This window comes from Solanum stenotomum, chromosome 2 (assembly GCF_019186545.1).
Source record: "Solanum stenotomum isolate F172 chromosome 2, ASM1918654v1, whole genome shotgun sequence".
Lineage (NCBI taxonomy): Eukaryota > Viridiplantae > Streptophyta > Magnoliopsida > Solanales > Solanaceae > Solanum > Solanum stenotomum.
This window is the reverse complement of record NC_064283.1, coordinates 32324214-32334398: the sequence shown is the minus strand read 5'-3', so window position 1 is coordinate 32334398 and position 10185 is coordinate 32324214.

Sequence of the window (10185 nt, the reverse complement as noted above, 5' to 3'; positions counted from 1 at the left end):
TTTGTCTATTGAAAGTTTAAAACAATGTCTATGCATGTACTGATTGGAATAGATAATATGGACTAAGAACTAGAATAATTATAATGGAGAATGACTTCTGCCCATTAGTGACGGATGTTATCTTTTCCCTTTTGATAAAATATATTTTTTGCATTTTCCACAATTCAAGGTAACAGAAAGCACTTGAATATAATTTTATTAAGGAAAAAAATTTTTGGGAATAAATTCTGGCACATAAAATACACCCAAGACTTTAACTTTTCTTAATGCAAAATATGACACATGATAGATTTTGTTTTTACTAACCTTCTGGATAAACAGAAACTATAAGACATGTTATTCCTCAACCCAAAATATTGGATACACACTGCTAATCTCAAGTTATTATTAATCCTTCAGTTGTACAACCACATATAGTATGTTACACTTATGACTTATATAAACATAAATTCACTACCATTTCTCTACTGTAAAAGGTGAATCTAGTTAACCATAAAACGTAATGAACTGTCAACTTAACGAATGCTAGTTCCTACATTCCCTACAACAATCACTACCAACAAAGTACAAGACGCAAATTCATAATTTTAAGAGAAACACATACTCAAATAAAAGAATTTTTTTAAAAAAACAAAGATTAAGAAAACGAACCATCTCTTGAGAGAGGCGATTGATGCCAGTGAGGTTATATTATTGTACAACGATGTTTTGGAGCTGATAAATCTTGCTACAGAGGATTTCCTTCTGTGAGTCGAACAAGATCGAGAATGGCGTCGTAGGACTGGTCAAGGCGAGTTGTAATTAATTTTCCATTGTAGACTCCGCCAATCGAAATTTTGATCGACCTCGAAGCAATAGATCGAACCGATTCATGCATCAGATTCAACAAGCAATTGAAGAAGAGGAGTAAAGATAAAATCCATTTGGATCAGTTCTAGGATTTCACCAGCTAAAATCCATTTGTTCCCCACCTCCTCTTCTTCCCCCATTTACATAGCTGTGGAAACCCTAGAACTGATCCAGATGGATTTTAGCATTGCTCCTCTTCTTCAATTGCTTGTTGAATCCGATGCATGAATCAGTTCGATCTATTGCTTCGAGGTCGATCGAAATTTCAATTGGGGGAGTCTACAATGGAAAATCAATTACAACTGGCCTTGACCAGTCCTACGACGTCGTTCTCGAGCTTGTTCGACTCGCAGAAGGAAATCCTCTGTAGCCAGATTTATCACCTCGAAAACATCGTTGTACAACAATGTAACCTCACTAGCATCAATTCCCTCTCTCAAGAGATAGTTCGTTTTCTTAATCTTTTTTTTTGTTTTCTGAAGTTTCTTTTATTTGAGTACTTGTTTCTCTTAAAATTCTGAATTTGCGTCTTGTACATTGTTGGTAGTGATTGTTTTAGGAAATGTAGGAACTAGCATTGGTTAAGTTCACAGTTCATTAAGTTTTATTGTTAACTAGATTCACCTTTCACAGTACAGAAATGGTAATGAATTTATGTTTATGTAAGCCATAAGTGTAACATACTGTATGTGCTTGTACAGTTGAAGGATTAATAAATAACTTGAGATTCGCAGTGTGTATACAATTTTTTGGGTTGAGGAATAGCATGTCTTATAGTTTCTGTTTACCCAGAAGGTTAGTAAAAACAATGGCTACCTTGTGGCATATTTTGCATTCAGAAAAATTAAAGTTTTGGGTGTATTTTATGTGCCAGAATATTTTTTCCTTAATTAAATTATATTTCAGTGTTTTGTGTTACCTTGAATTGTGAAAAATGCAGAAAATATTTTTTATCAAAAGGGAAAAGATACCTTCCGTCAGTAATGGGCAGAAGTCATTCTCCATTATAATTATTCTAGTTCTTAATCCATATTATCTGTTCCAATCAGTACATAGACATTGTTTTTAACTTTAAATATTCAAAGTTATCACCAAAAATGCTATCTCATACCCCATATAATTATTATACATTATACTATGTACAAAACAGAAGATGGAGGCACAGTGATTTATAGTAAAACATATTTCTTGTAGGATTTCTTTGGGCTAATCCCTCAGACTAGGTGGTGCAAGGTTTGAAACTCGATAGATAAACTCGGAGCAAATTTTGCGGGTTGCTTTTCATGATTCCAGATTTTTGTTGGGTTTTTATTTCAGAATATGAAATTGCATCCTCAATATACGGGTTGAAGAATGGATAATATTGTTCAAAATACAGATATATTTTGATGAAAGAACAAATATTGATGATTTACGAATATGCATACTGATATTTATCATATTATCAAAAATATATAAATGTTTATTTGAATTTATATATTATATTAAATAATTTATTCATCATGCCAAATATTTTTAATGGTAAATTAAGAAGAATAATAATAAGAAGAATTATAATGAAAATTTTAAACTATGTTTAGTGTGGGGTCCATATTTAACTTGAATATAAAATAATTTATTTTGGCATAAAAAAATTATTTTAATATTAATGTAGTTGAGCGATTTTTAAAGATAAAAACATTAAGTTGAGGGATTTTATTGATACAAAACAAAATTTAATGACTAGATTAAGATATTGACTTCTTTTTTCTCTTTCTCAGAATAATAAAGAAATTATGTTGGGACACTTTATGTTTCTAATGCTTTATTTTTTAAATTGTGGTGGAACTTAAGAAGCAAACCCTCACCATGGGGAGTCTTTACGATTAACAAGTATTGCAAAAAACTACACCCTGTTGTGGCTAGATGTAGAGGTGCCTCCCCCATCTGGAAGAAATTAGTTTTTGTCAGGGAGCTCATAGAACATCAAATATGGTGGAGAATTGAGAAAGGGGATGCTAGTTTCTGTTATGACAATTGGACCACTATGGGGGCTCTATATCACATCCTTCCTAAAGCAGGAGAGGAAGAAATTGAAGTAAGAAAATTCACTGATGCACAGGGGTGGGATGAGCAGAAGCTAAGAGACCATCTTCCGGAAGATTATTTTATTTTTATTATTAAAAAGTTTCCACCACCAAAACAAACTAGTAGAGTTGATAAGCCAGCTCAGATACCAGAGGCCGGTGGTAATTTCTTTTTGAGGAGTGCATGGAATATATTAGGCAGAAAGATCAAGAGGAAGACATTTTTACATATATGTGGAGTAAAAAACTGCCTTTTAAACAGTCTTTTCTCATATGGAGGATATGGAAGTTCAGAGTGCCTGTGGATGAAGTGGTGCAAAACATGGGGATTAATCTTGCATCAAGATGTTGGTGCTGCATTCAATCTAAATCTGAGACTATGTCTCACCTTTTTCTAACCTCTTATACAACTACAAAGTTGTGGATATTGTTTGCTAATGTTGCATGTATTAGTCTAGAAGGATTACAACTATCACAAGTGGTGATTAAATGGTGGACAAGTGATTCTTGTCCAATTTTAAAGCCACTTATGAGAGTTGTACCAACTGTTGTCATATGGAATCTTTGGAAGAGGAGAAACAGTCTAAAACATGGCAGACCATCCTGTTACAACAACTTGGTTTTTAGGGTGAATTCAGATTTGTGGAAACTAGGGAGAACAATATATCCTAAACTACAAGATTTTCCAATAAGATGGTCCGACATTGTGGCTTGCGTGGAGAAGCATAAACCAAAGCTATACTATCTCCCAGTGTGTTGAAAACCACCAGAAGGTATACTAAAGTGCAATACAGATGGTGCATCTAGATGTAACCCAGGAATAAGTTCATATGGCTTTTGTCTAAGAAATTATGTAGGCAATCTAGTCTATACGCAAGGAGAAGAGATATAGGAAGGCACTAATCTAGAGGTAGAAGCAGATGCAATAAGAGAGGATTTAGCACACTGTGTTATGAAAGCATGTCTGAATACAGACTCAGATGTTCTGATAAAAAATCTAAACAGAATATGGGAAGTGCCTTAGAGTATAGCAGTGATAATAGAAGATATTTGGGGACTCTCTCAAAAATGTCATGTTCAGATCCAACATATTTACAGAGAAGGAAATACTTTGGCTGATTTATTTAGCCAATTTGGCTTTTTTTAATCCATTACATAATTGTCTATGATTCTTTTGCAGAGTTACCATGTCAAGCAAATTTATTTTTTTAATTTAGACAAGCAACAATTACCCAATATCAGAATCAGAACAAGAATGATACATAGAGAATGATAGGGGAAAAGAGATAATGCAATATCAGTCATTTCATGAATTCGAGTAGAACTAACAATTTTATCATTGAAAAAAGAAGAAGTAATAACCTGTGGTTTGCATTGAAATTTCAGAAAAAGAGTTACAAGAATAATTCTTCTCAACTTATAGATACAACAATAATTTGATGAAAATTTTCTTGAGAAAGTTGCAGATACAATTTCTCAGATTTAGCATTGGATTTTACATTAAAAAAAAAAGGGATAAGACATAGATGCTACGCAAGAGAAAAATGAAATTAATCACTTTGTAACTCACCTAAGGAAGTCCCGACATCAAGACATCGATTTTGAACGAAAATGGTTGGCTTGCTGAGCTCAACTCTGCATCACTTTTTGCACTTCATTATTGAAGATGACAAATCCTTAGAAGAAGAAAAAGGGATGTACAATGAAGATGTAGATGGAAAGGAACTTACCATTAAACCAAGAATTGTGAAGGTGGAGAAGACTTTACAATTTGCAGAGACCATAAAGGGTTTCTTGGACCCTTCCAAAGGAAATTTGTTTCCAATTTATTTTTGCTAGTTGTTTTTTTGTTTATTTATTGTCCAGCTACTTTTGGGCTGGTCAGAAGTTTTTTGTTTCTTTTTTGAACTATTTTAGTAGTTTACATATATAAAATTGGCCCATTTGGGTCAAGTTATTTAAAAGAAAAGAAGAAATTATGTTGCAAGCAAAGAAAGTGTTGAAAACACTAAATAAATTGATCTCATTTGGATCAATCTCACATCTTCATTCATTTTATGATTGAGCTCCTTAGCACCATATTTACATTCACATGCATATAACATAAAAGTATTCAAAACTCAGCAACTGAACTCCTAAACACAAGTTAAGAATATAGAATACGGGTACTCCTATAATCCTAACTGAACCTCCACAACTACAACCTGCAAAAAATTAGTCCAACCTAATCATTCACAAATAATATAGCACATACCTCAATAACAACACTTCGACAATTTCAGATCAACAATACACGAGATCAAGTTCACCAATCACAAGTTTCACAGAAAGTCAATCAGAAGTTCACAAATAATAAATATATGCATTGCAATTAAATCTAATGTCAAGTATAGCGATGCATATCTTACCTAGTGATATACACCCGTTGTTTTTCAGTCTGAGACACATGGGGGACATACTTGTTCATGCATCCATCGCGGCGTAGGATATGACCCTCGATAATAAAATCAGTCACGACATGTTACACGTCCATAGACAATAGAATCTGTCGCAACGTACAACACCTCCCTAGAATCATAATATCCATCGCGGTGCACGACACGTTCCTCGAAATGATACATCCTCTTTAATTTCTTATCCTTCCTCAATTCACATAACATTTGTCATAATCATGTTTCAGAACAAATGCAAATGACATGTTCACACAAATAATGAGGAGATGACAATTTTCATAAACAATAATGCACAATTCACAACATCAACAATGAATCAATAACCCTTTCAAACCATTCTAAAAACATCACAGAGCAATAATTAATCACATTGCCTTTTATAACCCCTTTTTCATTATGGGTTAGCCCATTGGCCACAAATTAAATGGAATATTAAAAACTAGTCGTCAATTACTTAACTATAGTTAAACGAATAGTTCAAAATTCCCAAACCAATTTCATAAATTGATCAGAAATGACTGGGCCAACTATCACAAGGGGTAAAATAGTAAACTTAAAAAAATTTCCATAAATGACCTTCCGGATCATTACATTATCCACCACAAAAAACCATGTTCATCCTCTAACATAATGAAGAAGAAGGAAGAATAATCGACGTTACCAAAAGCCTGAGTTATGATTTTTCAGAGTATGTATTCATCTCTCAAAGTGTGATCCTCCTTAAGACCATTTCATCAAGATCAACTAATAAGAACTAAAATTTCGAAGTAAAATTACAAATCAGGGGTGATTACCAATCCAACGACGAACCCATGAATCCAATCTGAACCAAAACCCACAAGACCATAACACAATTATCAGGATGAATCTTTTCTCACCTAACCCTCAATAACATTCTAATTCAATACTGACTACAATCATAAGTGAACCTAAACCAACCACCAAACACTCATAATGCAAAAATTATCACTGATCTTATAGAGATTCCATTCACAAAGCATAATCTTTCCATGAGCTTAAGTTATAAAAATTTGATATTTTGACATCAGGTACTCATCAAGTGAGAATCAAACAGATATAACCCAAAGAAGACAAGATCAAGTAACCACCCTACAAGAGGTACACTCGAGAATGTAGAACTTCTAACAACACGATCAAAATGCTAGACCGATAGATGTGATTATAAACAACCCTTAAGAACTGTAAAAATAGATCCAATGACCCCCCTTCAATAACACATATCAAAAACGTGACCTCGACTATGAGATGTATATTAAAACTATCAAAAAACTATATCTATTCACTGTCTGTTTTCTGTAAGTTCTCATAAGCAATGTTGTGCGTGTAGAATCACCTGTATACTTCAACTATCCCAAACAACACCAAATCTTTCATTACTGAAATGAAGTATCCCAAGGATGCCACCCTACCATGAAGAGAATCACAGGATCAGTACACCTGATCCACCACTAGGGATTTACCTATAGATATGGAAACATGTGTGGCAAAAGCAGTAAATCATACTCCAAATAATGTCCAAAACGAAGAAGATGATCACGTAAAAATGTACATAACCAAGGTCGAATAACAAAAGATACACCTTCCATAATACCCATATCAAACACTTCCATTCATCTGGCTCCATCTCCTTGATTTTTAGCCACCTGTAATCAACTGGTTTGGTCCTTTTTACAATCGTACACATATTGGATTTATTAAAAGCCCACATACTTTTCACAGTACTCTACCTAAGCCAACACTCTTAATACTAACAAATATCATAACCATACCGACCATTTACCTTACTCTCAAATCGCCATGACTCATATCAATGTTTTCTTAGAAAACACATTGTCTCTTTAAAAAATTTTAAACTATGGCTCATTCTCTTTCCATTTAAGCATCCCATGATAGATATGGGTCCAACTCAAGGCTGATAGCCCTAATTTTAAATCTTATAGTACTTTTTCATAAAGATAAACTGTTGAATCACGTTCAGTGTCAACTCCATGTAATCATTCACATACCAAGTTTCAATTACCATTCAAACCATCATATACCTCATTTTCAAACTTAGAGAAATTATGGTCACCCCCGATAATTTTGTATAGTATGAGCATATAACCTATATTTACCATCAAGTTCTTGTATAGCACATCATGATAGTTTGCATAGTTCCATCAATAAAGTAGTTTCAATCTCCTATAAATCCTCATTAACCATGTAGAACCGTAGGTCCATATGGTTGCACATCTGTAAGTTACCTACTATAATTTGAAAAATCTAGTCCAACATAACCATTTAGAATCTTCCACACATCATTTTTTGTCACCCAAACAAAATCTCAAATATTCATAAAAATCGATGATAAACCCCTAGTAAGACTGTGTCGAACCAGTTCACATCTCACAGTCATATGTGAGCTCATAGGCTAAAGTCAATACAAGCTTGAACTATAAACAAAGAGTTTGTACTAGAGGTTATATTCCTTCACTTTTCTTAAATTCTTCCCTTGATGCAAATTTTAAATATCTTGAACTTCTCAATACACGAGACTCTTGCTCTTAGTAATCTTATCCTTTGACTAACAACCCATGACATTTTACCTTATACTCTGAACCAACACATTTAAGTAAAATTTTCTTTTAGGTCCTTTAACAATAAAAATAAACAAACTTTACGATCCAACCAATGCACAAGTCCTTCGAAATGCTCAATACTCAATGTGATCGATCATTTCTTACCTTACCAATCCACACCTTGACAAATATACTACCACAAACATAGACCTACAGTGAAAGACTTAAATTTGGATTTCAACCACACTAGTAAACAAATAAAAATTACAAAAGAACTTGTCACCACACTCGAGCCAAACGTCTGTAGACTTCTTTCTCAAATCTTATCCAATAGTTTTTAACCCATATGAATGACACGTAATATTATCACCTTAACATGAGCAAAAGAGATGGAACCATGTGCCGTTGTACCCAATTCTGCACTCCCTCTGAAGACATTTTTGGCCCTTGCAATGAGATCATTGCTCTCGGCTCCTTTCGAAGGCTACACTAAATCCCACTAATTATTTACATTATGACTCTAGCTCCTTTCAATTTCTTTTGAGTGGTTTCCCAACATGTCAGGACTCGCGCCTAAACCCTGGAGGTGGCCGACACTCGAGAACTATTGTTGGTCCCCAAGCGAACCCTCATCCTGGTTGGCTACACGCGAAAGACTAACTCAAGGATACAAAAGCTTAAAACTGAATTTATTTCAATAAACTCAAATACTCGACCTTTTTATAAGTCTGTACAATACTCAAAATAAAAGTAAATACAGAAACTCCTCAACTTTGTCTATCTATGAAGCCTCTACTATTACAGAAGGATATCGGGACAAGACTCACGAAATCTCAAAACTACTAATTGTAGATAAAGGTAAAGTCCTCCGGAATATAAGAAGGCTCACCAAAGCTGACTTGAATATGACAGGACCCCAACGAAACACCTGTTAATGATCCTAAATACATGTATCTACATCATGAAATGATGCAGGCCAAATGGCTCAGTACATGGAATGTACGAGCATGTAAGGGGAATTCTAAAGCATAAACATAAGCTTGAACTAATGGAAAAGAAACATACTTACCTCTTCTAAACTCACTCAACTCTGAGAAAATAGTGCTCAACTCAATAATAAGATAATCAATTGAGTGAAACATAGTTCAAGTCAACTTAGTAAAAATAAGGCTCAACTCAATAATAAGTTACTCAACTCAGTGAATCATAGTTCAAGTCAACTCAGAGAAAATAGGGCTCAACTCAATAATAGTGTACTCAACCTAGTGAAACATAGTTCAACTCTAGTTACTCAAGGATAAAGCAACAATAAAAGATGCAATATATGGAAAGCTTTTGAAATAGTAGATAACAACTTAATATATTGAAGAATACAATAATAACTCAATTTGTATATAAAAATACAATATAACTCTGTGGGAGTTCTCTAACCGACAACCATCACTATGAGCTATGTGATGATACAACGTCTAGCCCACACTGCCATAACTGACCTATACTTTGTCGAGGTATAGAACCTACTACTAAGTGGACCCATTAGTCTATGCTAAAAGTATTAAGGAATCATCTAAAAACTGTGACCCTTCCTACCAACGTTGGCTACATGGTTTATGGGGGATATAATTTGTTATAACTCTCCCTGATATCGATGCTCAATACTACTCCCAAAATATATCTAGCTCATATGTTTAAAAATACATAACTCTTTCTGTGTTTTGAGATTATTACTCAAAAATCCCTCTTAAGAGAGATGATACTCATACTGCTCAAAATTCTTTTGAAAAGCTCAGTTTCCTCCTTTAAATGTGAAAACATTTACTCTTGGGAATACTTAGTTCCCATATATTCATTTTGAAAAATGAGCTTAACTCTACTCTTTCTCAAACTCAAGTGCTCAAGTCTTAAAACAAGTTTAAAGCGATTGTAAAAGACATCTCAAAATAGGGTTCATGCCGAATTATGGGCGTAAACGACTCACTTCAAGGTTTTCAATAACCATATATAGAACTCAGTACTCGGAACTCAACAATTCCAAAACTCAAGAACTCAATGATACTACTCATTTAAAAAATGATCGACTCAGAGGGTTTATGCGGAATTATGGGCAAGAACTACTCAACTCAAGAACTTCCAGATACTACTCATTTTAGGAATGCTTAACTCATAGGGTTCATGCGGAATTACGTGAGCATGAACAAGTCAACTCAAGGACCTTCATTGGTAACACGTAATAGTCCC